At 37.4% G+C, this 20,044-nt stretch overlaps 1 protein-coding gene across 7 annotated transcripts in view; it reads left to right on the top strand.

Annotated features, from left to right (window-relative positions):
* Nucleotides 1-20,044, top strand: part of RALYL (RALY RNA binding protein like) — a 712,252-nt gene that overhangs the window by 674,969 nt on the left and 17,239 nt on the right. The window lies entirely within an intron of this gene.

Genomic DNA, 20,044 nt, shown 5'->3' with positions numbered 1-20,044 from the left:
TTTGTGCAATTATATGTGAACTACATGTGGATATAATATCCTGGCAATGAATGACCATCTACTGGAAGATACATGGCTCCCTCTCTCACTCAATAGTATCCCTCAGTGATGATAATTGTCTTTACTAGTTGTATGGCCAACGGTTGTTTCTACAGTCTGCAGACTAAGATGACCCTTGGTATATGGCCAGTTTGCCATCATCAGTGCTAGTGCTGCTTGATAACCAGTTTTTATGAGCTAAGGATTTAGCCAAGACTTGATTCTTTATGTGTTTTATTTTCCCAACGTTGTAATCATACTACTCATTTCTGATGTCCTTACCTATATACTCACACCAAGGACTTGGTAAATCTATGCTGATGAAGATGCGGTCTCTCATATTTTATCATCCATGAAACTAAACATACTATTTTAAAGGGATCGACTAATAAAAATGATGAGAGGGCAAGTGTGAGTGTGTGTGTGTGTGTGTGTGTGTGTTGCCAATTCTCAAATATCTCTGTGGACTGACCATATTAAACTTGACTTATCCCAGGTAATATCAGATTCCAATTTGTTAACAATACTTACAGTTACTTAACTAATTTTGACATGGTGGTCGTTGTTTTGGCATGGTAACCACTCTGTCAGTAATTTCATTTATGGAGCTCTGTATTGATTTTTTTAACATTCCAGTTCTGTTTAAATTGCATGGAACCTTCATTTAAACTTTTCAAATATGAGTCTTTAATAACCACCCTTATTTCTCCAAAAGCCTGCCTCAGTTTGAAGGGCTTTGGTTACTTTTTGAATGGTTTTGATTTCAGAAATCTATTGAGAGGGACTAGAATGAAGAACTTAACAACTTTTTCAGCTTCTCCTCAGGCCAGACTCTAATTCAATAACTTAATTTCCTCAGCCCATTCTAAGCAGACTTTTGATTTCACCATTCTATTGTGACTGCTCTTGCCAGGGTCTCTGGAGCCCTCCATGTTCCCATTTCCATTCGTTACCTCTCTGTCCTTATTCTCATTTACTTCTCAGCAGAATTTGACTGAGAATTGATTAGGAGAATTCTAAGAAAATATCCTACCTTACCAATTGCTCATTCTCATTTTCTTATGTTAGAAATTTTTACTCCATACTTCCATGATATATATATTTTTTATATATTTAATTAATAATTAATTATATTTATTTATTTTATATTTTATATTTATATTTAATTTATATTTTATATTTATATTTATATTTAATTTATATTTATTTATTTATATATTTTATATTTATTTAATAATATATATTTTTTTGAGAGAGAGAGAGGGAGAGAGAAATCCCAAGCAGGCTGTGCACTGTCAGTGCACGCTGATGTGTGCTCAAACTCACAAACTGTGAGATCATGACCTGAGCTGAAACCAAGAGTCAGACACTTAACCAACTGAGCCATACAAGTGGCTACTCATTTTAAATATTAGAGTAGCCCAGAACTTTGTCATAGGCTACATTCTCTTTCTACATACTTTCCCAGGATTCCTTAGAGCTTCAAATGTCATCTATAGGCCAAAGATTCCTAAATCTATATTTCTATCCCTGATCTCTTCCTAGAATTCTAAATTCAAGCATTTATATGCCTATCTTCTCATAGATCTCCAATAAACAATTGAAACTCAACATGAACAAAACATTCTTGTTTTTTTTTCCAGTCATCTTATCCCTTTCCAGTCTAACAACATCATTATCCACATAGTTGTTAAAAACAAAAAGACTAGGATTACCTTTGATTCTCTCCATCCTCTCCCATTAACTCTATCTCCAAATCATAACCCAAATTTAGTTGCATCTCCACTACAGCTGAACAGATTTTCTTGGTTTAGCCCATGCACTCCATTCTCCACACAAGAAAGGTAAAATCTTCATAAACTATATATCAGGTAATGTTGCTCCCTTGCTTAAAATCCTACAGGGATTTTTATGACACTTAAAATCAAAACCCCTCAGGCACCTGGGTGGCTCAGTCAGTTAAGCATCCAACTTCGGCTCAGTTCATGATCTCGCAGCTCGTGAGTTCGAGCCCCGGGTCAGACTCTGTGCTGACAGCTCCGAGGTTGGGTGGAAGATGCCAGTGGAGAGAGAGAACTTGAATGAAGAGAGAAAGTTCCTGATGCTGAAGGGAAAGGTATGGTGTATGGGCTGGCCTTCAACACAAAGAAAATGAACACTCTTGCACTGAAACTAACTGCAGTAAGTCTGAGGATTTGATGGCAGGTGTTTAAGGGAGTTCAAGCACAAACTATATAAGCCAGAGGGTGATGGTCCCTGGAGAGTGGGGAGAGACAGGCAGGACCACAGATATGAGGAAAATGGAGGTTTAAAGAAGCTAGTATGCAAAACATAGAGGATCACTGATGTAGAAAACATATAAAGATTAACAGCTAGTACCAATAGCAAATTGAGGTTAAAGACAAAGATTTGATACAGTAGTATTTTTTGAACTTTATGGTGTATCAGGATTACCTGGGAAACTTGTTAAAATACATATTGTTGTATTTCATTTCAAGAGTTTCTGATTCAGTAGACTGAGTGAGTCTGGGCCTTGCATTTCTAACAAGTTCCCAAATCATACTGATGTTACCAGTCTGGGGACCACACTTTAAGAAACACTGTTGTAGAGACATTGGTCAGCCCAGCTGTGGGATTTCCTCCATTGACTTGTATCAGCCCTGATAGAAGCAGGGAGAAAGCCAACATATTCAGAATTGGATTTTTGTCAGATAAGTGCAAAGAAAAAACAATAAATAAAGAGCACTGAGGACATTAGTAAAGACTAGATAACTAGATGAATCATGTTGGGGAACCTGAGCAAGGAAGACAGGAACACAGGAAAGGGTTGAGAAGGAGAAAATAGAGGCAGAAAGGGAATAATAGTCCTATTCCTTTAAAGGGAAGTCATGCTTGTCTCTCCTCACTCTCCAGAGATTATCATCCTTTGACTTACATTTATAGTTTGTACTTGAACTCTCTTAATGAAATGCATATGAGAAAAGTGATGATTGTACTTGGAGACTGAGATATTTCAGACATGTGACAAGTAAGAGATAAGAAGATCTATAGGAGACTGTGATGGAAGTGGGCTCAGAGGAAAAGTCACCATATATGAAAATTTCAAGGAACTTCGAGGTTCAGCTGCAAAATCGGTCATCTACCTGAGCATGAGATCACTTCAAATACCAGATAAAGTAAAAGAAGTTAAGGAGTAAGACAGTTACCAAACGTCAGCAGCCATGAAAGAGGCAGCATGGCCAGTTTTAGTCCCAGATCTATCACTATCCAATCCAACTGAATCACCTTAAACAAGTAACTTCTCTGAGTTTCAACTTTCTTATCAGCAAAATAGTAAGATTATATCAGATATGTCTAAAATCCATTCTGTTTGATCTTTACTCTGAGTCTGTGTTCCAGGAACACCACATCTGAAGGAGCAAGGGTTGATCATGCAGCCAAGGGAATAAATCCAAACCATGGTGTATGGTTTATACTCTAAACACACAGAAAGTAACTGATTAGACCTATTGCTGCCTGGAGATGCTAGGGTTTTCTCCCTCAACCCTTGTGTTACAAGTGGGAGCTTAGGGTCCTGAAGAATTAAATCCTTCTCTAGCATCTCACTTTGGTTCCAAGACTTAGAAAACAATGAATGAAGATGAGCAATCTAAATGGAGACTGGGGAGTCCCTCCTAGTGATTGCTCTAGAGAAAATTGCTCTATCTGGTGTCCACTGTTTTCTCCTTTCCAGATCACATGAACCAAATAATCCATGGCTCCCAAAAAAGGAAAATAAAAGCATAAATATTCTCTTTTAGAAAGGCAGATATTATTACAGATTCAGCAAGGATACAATATAATTAGGTTTTTAGCATACGCAGTAGGAGTCAGAAAGAAGAGCTAGAATCTACATGCTCAGGCAGGTGCTCAAAGAAAATCAGGAATGAACAGGAAACAAGCATTCTGTCTGAGGCAAGGGAGATCCAGCAAAATAAGCTAATAGGGCAGCTGTAGGTGGTGGTATCCCTTGTGAAGCATGTGAGAAGTTGAAGGCATGAGCTATCTATTCATCATCCAGTTCTAAATATCCAGTTAGTGAAATTGATTTCCAAGAAGCAATCCAGTCAGCTGATATTTGGTGCCTATTGTGTGTGAACGAGGTGCTACAAAAAATGCAAAGGTAACTAAAACTATTGCTTTATGTATGAAATGAAATGTTCACATAAACAGCTCCTTTTTTTTCAAGTAGCTTAGTGCCTTATAGAATCTAATTTCCTCATGTAAAAAATAATAGACTTGTACTTGATAATTGATGAGAGGTCAGCCAAAGCTAAAAATTTGTGATTCTATAATCATCTATGCCTATATATTTCATTAATTTTTAGAAATTAATATTTGAATTTATTTAAAATTGAACTCTATTAATGCATTGTACATACATTACCACACTACCGTATTCCTCTTTCTGAATAAATCCATTTGCAAATATTTATTGACTGAACACTAATGAATGGCACAGAGTTTTTTGCTATGGGAATAAAGAAGGACCATCATAATTTTTCCCTCCAGAAGTCTACAAATTGACTGAGGATAAGGGCTACAGATGTGGTTTTTTTAAAGCAGTATATTATGGTAAGAAACCACATGAGAGATATAGTTTATTAATGGGGAATCACATAGAGCTGGAGTGGTCAGAAAGACTTCTGGCAGGAGTAATATTGGAACTTTATGTCAAAGGGTACCAAATTACAGCAACAGTATGTGTTGTAGAAAAAAATATATGTGTAGAAAAAAACAGTATATGTGTAGAAAAAATATTCAAATCAGCCTTCATTGTTCCTAGACCATTTTATAGAATAAATATTTAATATCCAATATACATTAGATACTTCATATGGTAAGTAGGTAGGTGGGTGGGTGGACAGATGGATGGATAGATAGATTATGAACGTATTTTTTTATAAAACTACTGGAAAATTCCCAAATAAGACGTTTATCTTCCAAGCTTTTTTATTTTTTTCAAATCTGCCAAAGTTGTAATCACCTTTTTTATAAAATAACATGATCCAAAATAAAAGTAGTCTGTGTCATAATGGAAATACTATAGAAAAGTAAGTGCTCAGTACCTTGCTAATGAACTCTACCCAAGCTTCTATGTATATACACCCCAGGACGATACACAGCTGTCAGATATGACAAGGGACCTTAGAGAGGCTCTTCGTTGTATTCCAAATCAAAGTTCTTGGTCGACTTCTATCCAAATACCTAAGGTGCTTTCTGAAAATGCTGATATGGATTATCTGGGAAAGAGCCCAGAAATCGGTACTTCTATCAGGTTGAGGTCTGAAAGTACAAAGCTAAACCATCAATTCACGAAGGAAACTATAGACAAACCAAACATTTAAATGGATTTTAGAGAATTTGAGCTCTTTTGAAATCTACTTGTAATTACTTTTGCTTCTGCTGACTACATACAATCAAATCAGGTAAATCTAGTAAGAATCCACAGTAGAATTACCTAGCTAGACTGTGTAATGCTTAGGTATGCACGCTGAGTACTACGTTGTAATACATCTTTCGGCATTTACCAAAGCACTCAAATTAAATTTAAATTAAGCAGCAAGTCACCTAGGCTTTAAGAAATTGAATTTCTATGCACATTGGAGAAGGTTTGGACCACAAATCAAACCTGAGAGTTGAAGAGACCTCTAAGCAAGCATTCTGATACACCCCTGAAAAACTGAAATTTATAAAGCACTCTGATCAATGTTTTCAGTCTTTATGAACAAGACTGAAAATGTCTCCTTTTTGAAACTTTTTATTTTTTTCCTAATGAAATCCTTCACCTGGGTGCTCCCTTTTATCAACCATGCATCTCTCTCTTTTCATTTTCATCATTTGGGCTGAATGCTAGCTAGGGAACCAGCAAGAACTTGGAAGACACACTCCCAAAGGTAGTGTCAACTGAATTAGTTAGCGGTATTTATCACAAGGAAGCAAGAAAGTGGTTACTTAACCTGTTTGATTTGGACCTGTATTTCAGTGCAGCATTGAGACCTTCGTCTTGAATTCTGTCAGTCCATAATTTGGACAGAGTTAGGGATCAGATGAACAATCATGGTGCATGCGTCCTGCAAGTGACCTGGCCTGGGTGACTTACTGCTGAGGTTTGAATGACCAGGGCCACTACAGCTAATTGGCCAGCTCTTCTCAACAGAAATGGGAGATGGCTAAGTGCTCGATAGGAGACAAAAGTTGTGACAGGTGGACATCTATATCCTGGCTCTCCAGCCTGGAATCCTGCCTCATCAGGAGCTTTGGTCTCTGTAATAAGTGCTCCTTGTAGTGATTTTCAGACTTTCTCTTCTTGGCATCTTTCTTTATTTCAGTCATTTTTATTTTAGCTAAAGAACTCTGCCTGGATCCTTTGGATAAACTTTTTACCCCTCCCCAGAGGAGGCTTGATGGCTTAGTTATTTTTAAACACACAAACTCTTGGGGCACCTGGGCGGCTCAGTCGGTTAAGAGTCCAACTTCAGCTCAGATCATGATCTCACGGTTTGTGGGTTTGAGCCCCGTGTTGGGCTCTGTGCTGATAGCTTAGAGCTGGGAGCCTGGAGCCTGTTTCAGATCCTGTGTCTCTCTTTCTCTGCCCCTTCCCCACTGGTGTTCTATCTCTCTGTCTCTCAAAAAATAAATAAATGTTAAAACGTTTTTTAAAACACAAACTCTTGGGTGCCTGACTGACTCAGTCAGTAGAGCATGCAACTCTTGTTGTCAGGGTCATAAGTTGGAGCCCCACATTGGGCATAGAGATTACTTTAAAAAAAGAAAAAAAAAAACATGCAAACTCTGCGAAGTTTGACAGAAACAGTTCATGACTTTGTACAAGCTGCTTACCTGTATCCTCACTGGCCTCAACCTTTTTTCATTTATAAAAGGGGATTAGTAATAATATATGCCAGACCAAGGATTGTTGTGAGCAATAAATGAGGTTATGTCTAAAAAGCACATGCCTGGCACAAAAGAGACATTCAGTTAAAAATTTGCGAAGTGTTTGTGGGTTTTTTGTAGGGTACTGTATACTTTCACATCTCCCTTTGTGTTTTCTTTTCCCCTTGAACTTCATTTATTTAATCTTGCGAACCCCGTTTTTTCCATGTGTATCCAAGTATGCTGTAAATTAGGTCACAGTGGGACTAATAATAAAAGTCCTTCAGCCTCATATGAACCCCTGAACAGTTGTAGTACCTTGCCAGCCCCACCCCCAAGTCTCTCCCAGTTGGAGGTGGGAGAGATCCTAGGAATGCCTCATTTATGCTCAGACACATGATATGTGCTCCTGCTCTGCTGCCTGTCCACTACCTGCTCTCCCCTTCAGTGCGCAGTCTTGCCACAGCCTTTGCTGTCCCCTCTTGTGAGAGAACATTGTTCTGCCAGTAGTATCCCTTCAGGTCTCAGGATGAAACACCAGGTTCCAAGTTAAAGCCGAGAGAATGATGCCCTTCTCCCCAGCTCCGAGTTGGAAGTTGTCACACAGAGCACAGCGTCACACAGGTTGAAGCCTGAACCCACCGTCAAGAAAAGCAGCCACTTGAGCTGCTGCTGCCTGAATATCTGCTATACATCCCTGCTTCTGTGCGTGATTCTCCAAACAGCAGTCCATATGCTCCTGTTAAAACTTAAGCCAGGTCAGGGAGCCTGGGTGGCTCATTCAGTTAACCTTTGACTTCGGCTCAGGTCATGATCTTGCTGCACTTGAGTTCAAGCTCCATGTCTGGCTCACTGCTGTCATCAGCACAAAGCCCACTTCAGACCCTCCGTCCCTCTCTCTGTGCCTCTCCTGGGCTTGCACTCTCTCTCAAAACAAAATAAAACATAAAAAAAAAAAAAACTTAAGTCAGATCATGTCATTCTGTTTTAAACACCCCAAGAGTTGCCTACCTCACTCAAAGTAGAAACATGTGTCCTCACAGTGATCTCCACAGCCCTGCATTCCATAGCCTTTGATCTGGCTCTGACTTCTCTCCCACTCATTCCATGGCAGCCACACTGGCCTCCAGGCCCACATCATTCAGCTCCTGTCTCAGAGCCTTGACACTTGTTACTCCCCTGAATGGAAGAACAGAAAGGTGGAGCCCAGATCGTAAAGGGCCTTGATGTTTGAAGTTTGGTCTATAAATTTCATGGAAGTAAATTGGGAATGGACTTTATATAAGAGAATTAGGGCACAATGCAACATAGGGGTCTGATGCAAATTTTTCTGGCATGAAATAAAGCAGGGTTTTCAGATTTAGCAAATAAGAATACAGGACACCCACTTAAATTTGAATTTCAAATAAACAATGAATAATTTTCTAATGTAATCATGCCCCAAGTATTACACAAGGCATACTTGTAACAAAAAAAAAAAAAAAAAACAGTTTGTTATTTGTCTGAAATTCAAATTCACCTGGGCTTCCTGTAATTTATCTGGTAACCCTCCCCAAAAATGGGTTTGAATACTGACCTTGAACGAACTCTTTAACTTCTCTCAGCCTCTGTTTTGTCATCTGTGAAATTGGAATAATAATACCTACCTTATAGGGATCTTGTAATGATTAAATGAGATAACACATGAACATCATGAGTTAAAGTTCTTTGGCACACGGTGAGCTAGTAAATTGCAGCTATTGTTATCATTGCCATCATCATTACCATCTCATTTTGCAAGTGAAGCTTTCAATAAAACATTACAACATTTCTAACAACAATCCTCATATGGAACTTTGTGTTTTTAAAGTCTCTGGAGATTCAATTTATTAAAAAAAGCTTCTTATTTGATAAGAAAGCCTTCAGGAAACAAATATAATATGCTGAGAAAAATCATACTCTGCTTTCATCTTGTTAAATTTTTCTTTGATTTTATACTTGCTGGCTTATTCAATTCAAAGTCATTCCTTTCAAGTCCCCTTCTTATGCTTTTTCTTTTCTTTTCTTTTTTTAAGATAATGCTAACTGTAACCTATGATGATATGTGGCTTTCATTTGAGTTGTTGCTGTACATTTGCTCTCAGGCTCCTGTGATCTGGCTGCCAATTTAATTACAGATGGTCAATTGTAGTTTTAAAGAATCTTAAGCATGTGAGAAGCCTTATATGTCACATTTTCTACTAGTTATCCAGCTACTCACAACAACCAAAAAAATTCTTTAAATAAAATAGTGGAAACTCGGTAATGTGCCAGATATTGTTCGTGGCTAAAGATTCAAAGAACAAGGTGCAGTGGTTTCTGATCTTATAACACTCTCAATGGGTACACGAGGGAAGTACTGCAGCCAGAACAAATAGATGTTAACCAAACAGTGTGATAAGTACTATTATCACATGAGTCATCACAGTAGAGTGTAGCAGACAAATGATGGAGCAAATGAATCTGAGCAGACTTCAGAAAGGTTGTGACATTAATGCTGGTTCTTAAAGAATGAAAAAGTGTGTGCAAGGAACACAAAGAGATAGGACATCAACAGAGAGAACAGAATATACCAAAGAAAGGCTTGCAAGAATCTGGTGTCTATTGAGAAGTCGGGTCGGTTCGTTTGGCTAAAGCAGCAGTTCTCACATGGTCGTTCCAGGACCAGCAATATCACATCATGTGGAAACTTGTTAGAAATGCCAATTCTCAGAAAAGCAAATTCTCAGACTCTAACCCAGACTCACTGAATTAGAAACTCTGGAAGTGGATCTCAGCCATCTGTGTTTTTAACAAGCCCTCCAGGTGATTCTGATACCTAAGAAAGTTGAGAACCACTGGACCACAGCGATAAGGTTTTCAAACCTGGGTGCACATAGAATCATCAAGCATGCTTTTTTATAAATACCAGTGACAGGGGCCTCAAGCTATACAACTAAATCAGAGTCAGGATGGAGCCAAAGCAAAAGTCCAAAGATGTTTTAATGTGTAGCCAGAATGGAGAAGCCTTGAGATAGAGCACATAGTATATGAAGAAGGAAGGGCAAACAGATACTTCACCAAAGAAGAAAGCACATGAAAACTCACTTAAAATCATTAGTCTTCAGGAAAATACAAATTAAAGCTACTAAAAGGTGGGGCGCCTGGGTGGCGCAGTCGGTTGAGCGTCCGACTTCAGCCAGGTCACGATCTCACGGTCCGTGAGTTCGAGCCCCGCGTCAGGCTCTGGGCTGATGGCTCGGAGCCTGGAGCCTGTTTCCGATTCTGTGTCTCCCTCTCTCTCTGCCCTTCCCCCGTTCATGCTCTGTCTCTCTCTGTCCCAAAAATAAATAAATGTTGAAAAAAAAAATAAATAAAATAAAGCTACTAAAAGGTAATATTGCACATCTTCCAGAACAGCTAAATGGACTGATATAGTGAAATATTGGCAAAGATATGGAACATTCCAACTCTCTAGGAAGACACAATGTAATAACCATTTAGAAATGTCTGGCAATTTCTTATAAAACTCAATATAATGAGGCAGCAGTTCAACTCCTAAGCATTCAAGAGAAATGAAAATATATGTCTAGAAAGTACTTGTGTGAGAATGTTTTAGCAGTTTCACTCATAATATCCAAAAACTAGAAACAATCCATCAATCAGAAAGTGGATATATAAAGTGTGGTTATATATTCACACAGTGAACACTACTCAGCAACAAAATGGAACAAACTACTGAAATTACACCAAGTGAAAGATGCTTTGCACAAAAAAGTACAATATTGTAAATTGCATTTAAATGAACATAGGTGGCCTGCAGGGTGAGGGTTAGGGGCAGGAATTAACTTTCCTGGAATGTCATTCTATTCCTCATACTGGTGAACATCCACTTTTATTACTCAGCTCTAATATGACGCCCTCTAGAAACCTTCCTGATATTCCCAGTTAGAGTTAAGTATGTCCTCCACAGCTCACACAGACTTCTATTAGAACATTCAGTTCATTGCTATTACTTTTTTAAAAGTCTCTTTCTCCAACTAAACTTAAAGCCTCTTGCAGACCAGATGGTCTCTTTTGGTTTTGTATCCCTCTCGCATATGGTACAAGGCACAGGAGGATGGATGAGGTGGGTAAGATAGAGGGATGCTGAATTATTTGATGGTCCTTGACATACTACGTCATACTGTGTGTATGTGCTATTCCTTCTAACTTGAATACTCTTTCTCACTTTGTCTGGCTGATCAACATATCCTGTGTCTTCAAGACTATTGTCACAATTCATGAATCCATCCCTGAACAAAGCCCCCAACCTTCCTGGACACATTTGAGTTTGCTTCTTTCTTTAGACCACACTCCATACATATCTCATCAACCTTAACTGGCTATATTGTAATTAGTGATTTCCATTCCTTCTGGCTTATTGATTTGTGAATTTCTCAGGGCTTATTTTATTTTGTCATTTTCCTTAGTATGGTGCTTAGCACATGTTAATGTTAATGAATATTTGATAAACAGAGGAATATGTCCTCAGATTCACCCAAACTATGAGCCTTCTCCTATTTCAAGCACATTTTATTGTGTATTCTAATCAGATTGGGTTCTAAATATTACTTTTGTATGCATGCCCTCTGTGATTTAGAGGATTATTATACAAAGCAGAGAAGCAAACCATTTTCATTATAACTTAGTCACTAGGTCATTCAAGCAGCATTCTGTGCATCTTAAAGGCACTGAGGAGGAACAACAGAAGGAGACTTAAAACCAACATATCAAAGTCAACACAACAGTATTGACTGTTGTGTTGGTTTTCAGTGGTTCTGTATTATTACCTCCCGTGAGTGATAAAAATGCAAATTTGAAGTAACCTGAATTTAGTTAGCAAAGCTAGGACACCGAGTTATAAAACAAATCAAGAAATAAGCCTCTCTCTCATTCCCAATCTGCAATTTTTAAACCCAGAAAGTACACAAAAAGCTGAAAGTCACAAGTTCATAAGAAAATAAACTCAGAGAATTCAAAACTAAATTATGCCCAGATAAGTATGATAGATGTTGTGGTTCCAAATGCAGCTAGGGCTGTATCATGGTCAATAGCAAATTCAAAAGCGAAGGCTTTAGAGCTAAGGGCTTTTGAGATGTTAGAACTATTGTGGTAGACATGTAATTTCCAAACGACCTCTAATGATGTTAAAAGGCAGTGTAATAAATCGAGAGTATAGATCCAAACAAAATAAAATATTTTCACCATCCCAGAGTATCTATACAAAAAAGGCAAACAAAAAAAGAAGTGAATAGAAAGGTTCTGAAGTCTTAGAAATGAGAGGCAGTCCAAAAATAAGCTTAAATATACAAAAACAAGGAAAAAGAGCTAAGCTACTTTTCTAGAAATGCCATAATGTTCTAGAGGAAAATAGTGCAATCTGAAGCATTAAAGCTGTCAGATTTCAAAGGCTGGTAATGAAAGTTGTGGAGAAATAAAACAATCCTGCCAACAAAAAGGCCCTTTCCTCCCAGTATAGAACAGAAAATAGAATTTTTGAGTAAGCAGTCACAGATTTATATGCAGAGAAGGTAGGACTAAAGTGATCACAATGTTAATACCAAAGAAAAATTGCACTGGATGGAGTTAAGCAGGTAAAGAAGACATTATTCAAGACCATGGCAATGGAACAGAAAGACTGAACTCAACTCTTTGGAAACAAAAGTCAGCAGAGTTTTTAAGCCTGGGTGAGTTGGTGGAAAGTACCAGAAGACATTAGTACAAAGGTTGGTCAAGGTGATTAGGCCACCTATGTTAGCTAATAGTCACTTGTCTAAGTTAGGTGCCTACCCTCTCAAAGAGACTGGGAGATAGGGGGAGCTATCTTCCTCAATGAGTACATTTCAAAGGAAAGGCTTGCAGATCCTTGAGAAAGAAATACCTACATTGTAAAACTGGCAAGAAGCTGGGAGAAGATTTACATCTCAAAGGGGCAGAAAAATAATTTGCAAATGTAGGTTCTCTAAAATAAATGCTCTAAGAAAATGAAGGTCAGGAGCCTCTAGACTGGAAGAAACCCATCTAAAGTTTAGTCAAGCTGGGGAGAATGTTAAGGTCTTGGTCATTAGGATGAAATCTTATGCATTTTACGCAGCAAAGCAGAACAGTTATCTCCCCTAGAGACAAAAAGCCGAACCTCGTGACAATCTCCTGTACAGCTCCTAAGAGGTCTCAGAGCCCAATCCAGAGCTACCTTTTACATATGTCAAATTAAAAACAATTATAAATTTAGTAAGTAAATGCTTTACTTGAAAAGATCATTGCAAGGGAGGATGGGGCTAGTACAATAAAGAGCCTTGACCATAAGCTCTGCAAGCTTCTCAAGAGTTAAACTAAAAGGGTTTTTCCTTTTCTGGAGAAGAGTAAACAAAGCTAGAGCTAACAGAATATGGGGAAATGGGGTGAAAAGTTGACAAACTGAATAATATATCAGGTAATGTTTTACCCTGGGGCCAGCCTATTTTCCCAGAAGGTCCCTGCCCAGAAGGGTTGTATACAGTCTCAGGCTGATAGTGGGCCAAAGTTCAGAGTCCTGGAAGAAGAGGAGCTTAACCAAAGTTTGATTAACAAGCATTTTATTCTCATTGATCAAACAGGGATAAAACAGTTCAGCTAATCTTTTATGAGACCAAGAATGGGAATTTGGAGGGTCTATGTGTAACTGTGTCATAGGTAAACAAGTAGGCATCAATAAGTCTTACCTAAGTCAAATGGGGAAGGATGGTTCCTTGCAGTAAACCATTTTCCACACAAAGGGTGGACTGGGGCAACAGCAAAGAGTGTTGTTCTTAACCTTCACTGTTTCTCAGGATTCCGGCTCAGGTAAAATTCAACATTATCACATACCTAGAGGTTATTTGGCCCATGATCTTGGAGCTATCACTACACTGTAAACATTAGAGAATGAGATAAACCCCTAATGGGATTTATCTTTATGTCAAAGGTTAGAGGGAAAGATCTAGATTCACTGGACCTCCAAAGAGACATTCTAAGAAAAAAGCCAAGGATAAGTTGGTCTTTTTGCCTTTTTAAATGGAGAAAAGCATTTCCATTTACCCTTACAAAGTGCCAGATGTAAGTTTAGCAATTCAGAAGGTTATTTGGGTTTTAGATTCAGATGGGCAAGTCTTTTAAATAACTACAAGACCTTAGGCAAATCATTGACTCCCTGAGGCTTACTTCAACATCTGTTAAAGGAAGTTTTTGCAAGTTATTGAAAGGATTAAATAAGATCATGTTTATAAAAATCCCTGCTATAAGTATATGTGTATGGCAAACTTAATCTCTTCCCTCAAGTAACAAAATTTAATGAAGTGCCAGTTTTAGGAAATTTTAATAACTTTGAAAGGAAAACATTTAAATGATTAAATTACAGTGTTTATACACATCCCTTACAACTTTTGTTGTTTTAAAATTTCAGCATATTTTATTATTTTTTTACAGTTTATTTATTTTGAGAGAAAGCGCACATGAGCGGGGGAGAAGGGCAGAGGGGGAGAGAGAGAGAGAGAGAGAGAGAGAGAATCTCAAACAGGCTCCACATTGTGGAGTCCGACTCAGGGCTTGATCTCACAACTGTGAGATCATGACCTGAGCCGAAATCAAGAGTCAGACACTTAACCAACTGAACCACCCAGGCACCACCACCCCCAGCATATTTTATTAACAATCTGTGTCATACATCAAGGCACTCTTTTGAGATAATCTCTGTTGAACTGTAATATAGGAATTTGTAGCCTGACACAACCATTTGAAATCTCTGAGAAAAGTTACACTGATTTCAATTTTGAAGAAATTATTTTCATTTCTATAGGTATAGTAAGAAGAATGAACTAGGCAAGGAATAAAAGAAGGTACGTAATTACCTCATTTAGAGAGAAGATTGGTCTACCACTTCTTAGCCATACATAATCACACTTGACAAATTCTAAATTTTTGTGTTTAGTCTTTAGATCTCACTCTACTCCCATCTCCTAATCTTCACCAATGGGATCTTGGTCTCCTCACAATTGATCTGAACACAGAGACTAGATCATTTATGGATAGGGATTCCCATCCAAGTAGTCAAACACATATAGGGAGTTCCATGGAGTAGACATGTCATATTCTGGCTGCCTAAGAGGTAATTCCATTAAGGATGAGTAAGATGTTACATATTCATATCAATAACATAGGGTTCTTAAAATAGCCCACATATATGATTTGTTCAGAAAGCCTATTTTTGTGCCAGATGGCTAAAATCCACACCACAATTCTGATGTTGTCTAGCCAAGCAACATTAAATCAATAAACTCTTCTAAGATTCTGAGAGGTAAACAAATATTTCTCTTCCTGTAAATTATTCTAGAATTCCAAAGAGCAAAATCTACTACAAAGAGGGTCCTAGTGATGTTAAGAGTTTTAAGCAACAGAAACAGTTTAGCAACATATGTGTTTTTCCATTCATGCCATTTTTATTCAGGCAACCAGCAAATACTTATCAATGATTATTATAATTATTATAATTGTGTGATTATTATGCTCAGGCACCATTCTAAGTGCTAGTTACAAGTCAGTGAATAAGAGAGAAAATGCCTCTTTTGGGGGTGGAGGGCGCCTCATTCTCAGATGGAAACTTACATTCTAGTTAAGGATTTATATTCTAAAACATATTCTTCAATCTGCATATATTCCGTAAAGCTAATACAGTGACTGTAATATTAAATTAATTGTTACTCAGTTGTTCATTGTTAAGCACCCCTTCATTGTTCAAATTTGAATTTGCCAGTTAAAAGGTCTATTTGGAATTCACTGAAGAAAATAGACATGATATTTTAAATATAGGGCCTATGAAGGGTATATAAGTAATAGGAATATAAGTAAAAAGTAAATTTTGTTAACTACCACTAGTTTACCAGTGCTTTCTAAATCTCTAGCTTTAAGGAAATTAGTGCTGAAATAATATGTGAAGTTTTATTTTATTTTATTTTATTTTTTTTTTTTTTTTTTTTTTGAGAAGGAGAGAGGGTGCATGAAAGTGAGGAGGGGCAGAGGGAGGAGAGAGAAAATCTCAGGCAGCCTCCATGTCTAGCACAGAGCCCAACCCAGGGCTCGATCTCACAAACGTGAGACCACATGACCTGAGCAGAAATCAAGAATAGGGACCCTTAATCAAGTGAGCCACCCAGGCACCTGATATGTGAAATTGTAAAATGCTAATATTTGCACAGTGTTTTTAAGAAATAAAAATAATTTAAGCAATTAATGTAATGAATAAGAAAGCAAAAGAATTTTATTTCTATAAGAAAATAATTCCGTAATATATGAACACTTGTACTTCTGCATATGCTTAGTAAAGCTGATTACCTATGTTTGAAAATGTTTCCATTTTTCTCTAAGCCACTCACGAGAAAGAAATAATTCACTGATTGCCTAGTAGACGTAGATTTGCTTCATTTGACTTTCAAAGAATAATTTTAGCTAGAATTACTTCCAGTTTAGGGGGAGACATAAAGATTCTACAAATTGCGTTGGTTAAAATGGCATTTATAAAAAATGGCACTGTAACCATGGTAATATAAGGGTCATAAAATTTAAGCCACACTTTGTCTATATTACCTCCCTGGTTTCTAATGTTGCCTTTGTGCACCATGGCATATTAGATGCACATTCTGTTAAATTCTCTGGGGCCTTTTCACTCTTTACTGTTTTATGGACAATTGTGTCAGTACAGACTCCAGACACTGAAGCACAAACAGCTCAGGTGAGTGTGTTCACCACATTTGTTTAGCCAGGTGAAAATTAGTGTCTTAAACTTTGCCTACTTATCTCTATATTCAAAAAATGCACATAGAAGTTATCCATTCATCTTATTAAATAATAGATGTAGGATTCCTGACATAACAGTGATATATTCCTTGAATTTTCTGGCACTAACATTATAGTAATACTAAATTTTAAAAAAAATTTTTTTTCCAACGTTTATTTATTTTTGGGACAGAGAGAGACAGAGCATGAACAGGGGAGGGTCAGAGAGAGAGGGAGACACAGAATCGGAAACAGGCTCCAGGCTCCGAGCCATCAGCCCAGAGCCTGACGCGGGGCTCGAACTCACGGACCGCAAGATCGTGACCTGGCTGAAGCCGGACGCTTAACCGACTGCGCCACCCAGGCGCCCCAGTAATACTAAATTAAAAAAAAAATTATTAGCATTTTATTCTTCCCAGATCTGCATGTTAGTAATACTTCCTATTTTCTATAATACTGAATCTATGAAAACATTGGAACCCTTAGCTATGTTTCTTTATTCTAAATATAAAATGTTAAGCACAAGTAATACTCAATATGAAAATATCAGAAGCTATATCTTAGATTGTCCATTCATCCAAAGTCTTAAAGAGAATTCAAATTACAGAAGACAATTTTCCAACATTATATTTACTGGATAGATTAATAGATGTTTTAGGGAAGGGTCAGTTAATTACAGATACTGATCTCTCATTGCCTTTTCCAGAGGCTGTTGAACTTAGTGGACTGAGCATTTTATCTGCCAAATGACTACCAATTTTTTTTCAAGTTTCCGATTTTTGTTAGTGCTCCAAATACAGCTGACCCATCACCAAGTGTGTTATATGCATAGGACTTTACAGATCTTTTTTTTTCCTAGCTAGTTTTAAAGTTACTGAGCATAATGAACTTTAAAAACTCTTCAGAATAAAAATCAATGAATAGATAAAAGACTACCTTCTTTGATAAATATCAGTGCAAGAAACTTGTACTCGAGCAAGCTAAGAAAGTCATTAACAGCAGTATTTCTGATGGAACTAATGTTATACCTACTCAAGCTACACTGAATCTAATAATCTGCGAAAGGAGAAATGGGAAAATGTATGAAAGCTCTTCATTAAATCAGAAACTGAAAGAAAGGAAAAAGTGGCACTTTTTTTTTCAGTTTTATTCATAGCTCAACAGACAGGATCACAATGGAAAAGAGATTAATCGTTTAAATGATGCTGACCTTTTACAATTCTTTCCCCACATTCCAGAAGTTAATTGCTTAAAAAATGCATTTCATGGAATGCACGGAAGTTTTATTCCAGGCAGTATTCGAGTTGCAAAAAGACATCTTCCAGCTCACCCATCTGCACTGTGTACCTTTATGACCAAAGCAGTCAGGGACTATGTCTGGCTGATTCCCCACACATTAAAATTCTCACAGGTGCAAACCAGACCACACTATCAGCCATGGTTAAGGCTCTTCCCTTATAAACCCTTCACTGTCTTTAGAACGGCTCTGAACATGGAAAAATCACCAGCTCCCGGGTAGCCTGAGATGAAATGCAAGTACAGCCCTTTGGAAACCTGATAAGAATTCTTATCAACTGGAACCTGATAAGTATTCTGGATACCTTATGCATATTTAATATTTCCTATCTTGCCACATTTTTAGGAATACATTTTAATAATGTTCAGTAACAGTTTCTAAAAGCAAACTTTGCTAGTCTGTGGTCTACTGGTCTACTGGAAGTAACATATAAGTCTGTGTGAATTAAACAAGTTGGGAAATCACTTTGGGCCTTAGTTGTCTCAAAAATGTGGGAAAATAGCCTATCTTTAAAAAAGCAGAAAAGCTGAGAAAATAGGATATAAGGTATACACACACCCACACATATACACATATACACATATACACACAGAAGGAAAGAGAAGATTTTTATTTCATTCCAAATTGAAAAAAAAAGGAGTAAAGGGAAAAATACTTTTTACCTTCCAGGAACAACACTGAGTTTTTTCATATACATAATTTCCTGTGTTGTATAACATGAATTTAGGGATAGATATTTTACAAGTAACTGATTTTAGAAAGGCTAAGTAATTTCTCCGAGGTCATGCTGTTAATGAAAGGCAGAATCAAGATTCACCCAGGGTCTGTAAGATTCCACCACCCTTAGATATTTTCACATATTAGTGCTTACAAATTTTATTACTTTTAATTTGTTTGAACCTTTATGATTTTTTCCATATTTATACACCACTCGTAGTATTTTTAACTTAATTTTTAAATCAAATTGACTCCCTTTTTTTTTTTACTTAAAGTAAATGTATCTTTAAAACTAAACTTCAGTTCATTCCAGTAAATGAAAAACCAAGTATCCTTTTTCATAAATAGGAAGTATATTTAAGGTAAATATGATGAAAAGACAAAACATTTATTTTTAAATTCAGCTCAGTAATTTCTTTTTAACTTTTTTCAAGTTGATTTTTTATTTTGAGAGAGAGAGAGAGAGAGCACAAGCAGGGGAAGGGCAGAGAGAGAGGAGAGAGAGAATGCCAAGCAGGCTCTGCACTGTTGGTGCAGAGCCCGATGTGGGCCTCGAACTGACAAACCACCATATCATGACCTGAGCCAAAATCAAGAGTCAGACACATAACCAACTGAGCCCCCCAAGCGCAAATACTGCCCCTTGTGTACATCTTGTTTAAAAAAAAGAGAGAAATGTAAAAACTACACCAGCAGACACTTTATCATTATGCAGTCAGAAAACCAGAAGAAAGAACATTGAGAAGGGTAATTTTCTCACTATGTGAGTCAGTTTTTAACGCGCCTTCCCACCTAACTATCTTGGGTGCCTTTAGCAGTTTGTGCACCACTCTGGGAGCACGGAGCTTAGTCGTGCTGACCTGCACTTCACGCTTGATGAGATGATAACTCTGATGATATGCTGATTGGCCGTCACCCTCCTGCAGTCATGTGCCTTGCACAATTTTCTACCTGAAGTTGGCAGAAACCCTGCATGCAAATTGATTTGTTAAATTACAGTAGAAAAGTACCTTGAACTTTACAGAGTTTAATGTCTCAGAAGTGATAAAAATGAAAGAACATTTTTATGTGGTATATCCCCAGAGCCCTGAGACTCTCAGGAGGAGGTGGCCCTCTGGGTTACTACCCACTGCTGGCCCTTACCTTGCTGCTATCTAACGCATGCTGTTATTTATTTATTTACTTACTTATTTAATTTTTAAAGTCAAGTTTTTATTCAAATTTTATTTAGTTAACATGTATGGTAAAGTT

The sequence above is a fragment of the Puma concolor genome, chromosome F2, assembly GCF_028749965.1.
Source record: "Puma concolor isolate L17-30 chromosome F2, mPumCon1.1.hap2, whole genome shotgun sequence".
Taxonomy (NCBI): domain Eukaryota; kingdom Metazoa; phylum Chordata; class Mammalia; order Carnivora; family Felidae; genus Puma; species Puma concolor.
The sequence above is the reverse complement of the archived record's forward strand: the minus strand, read 5'-3'. Positions and strand labels throughout refer to the sequence as shown.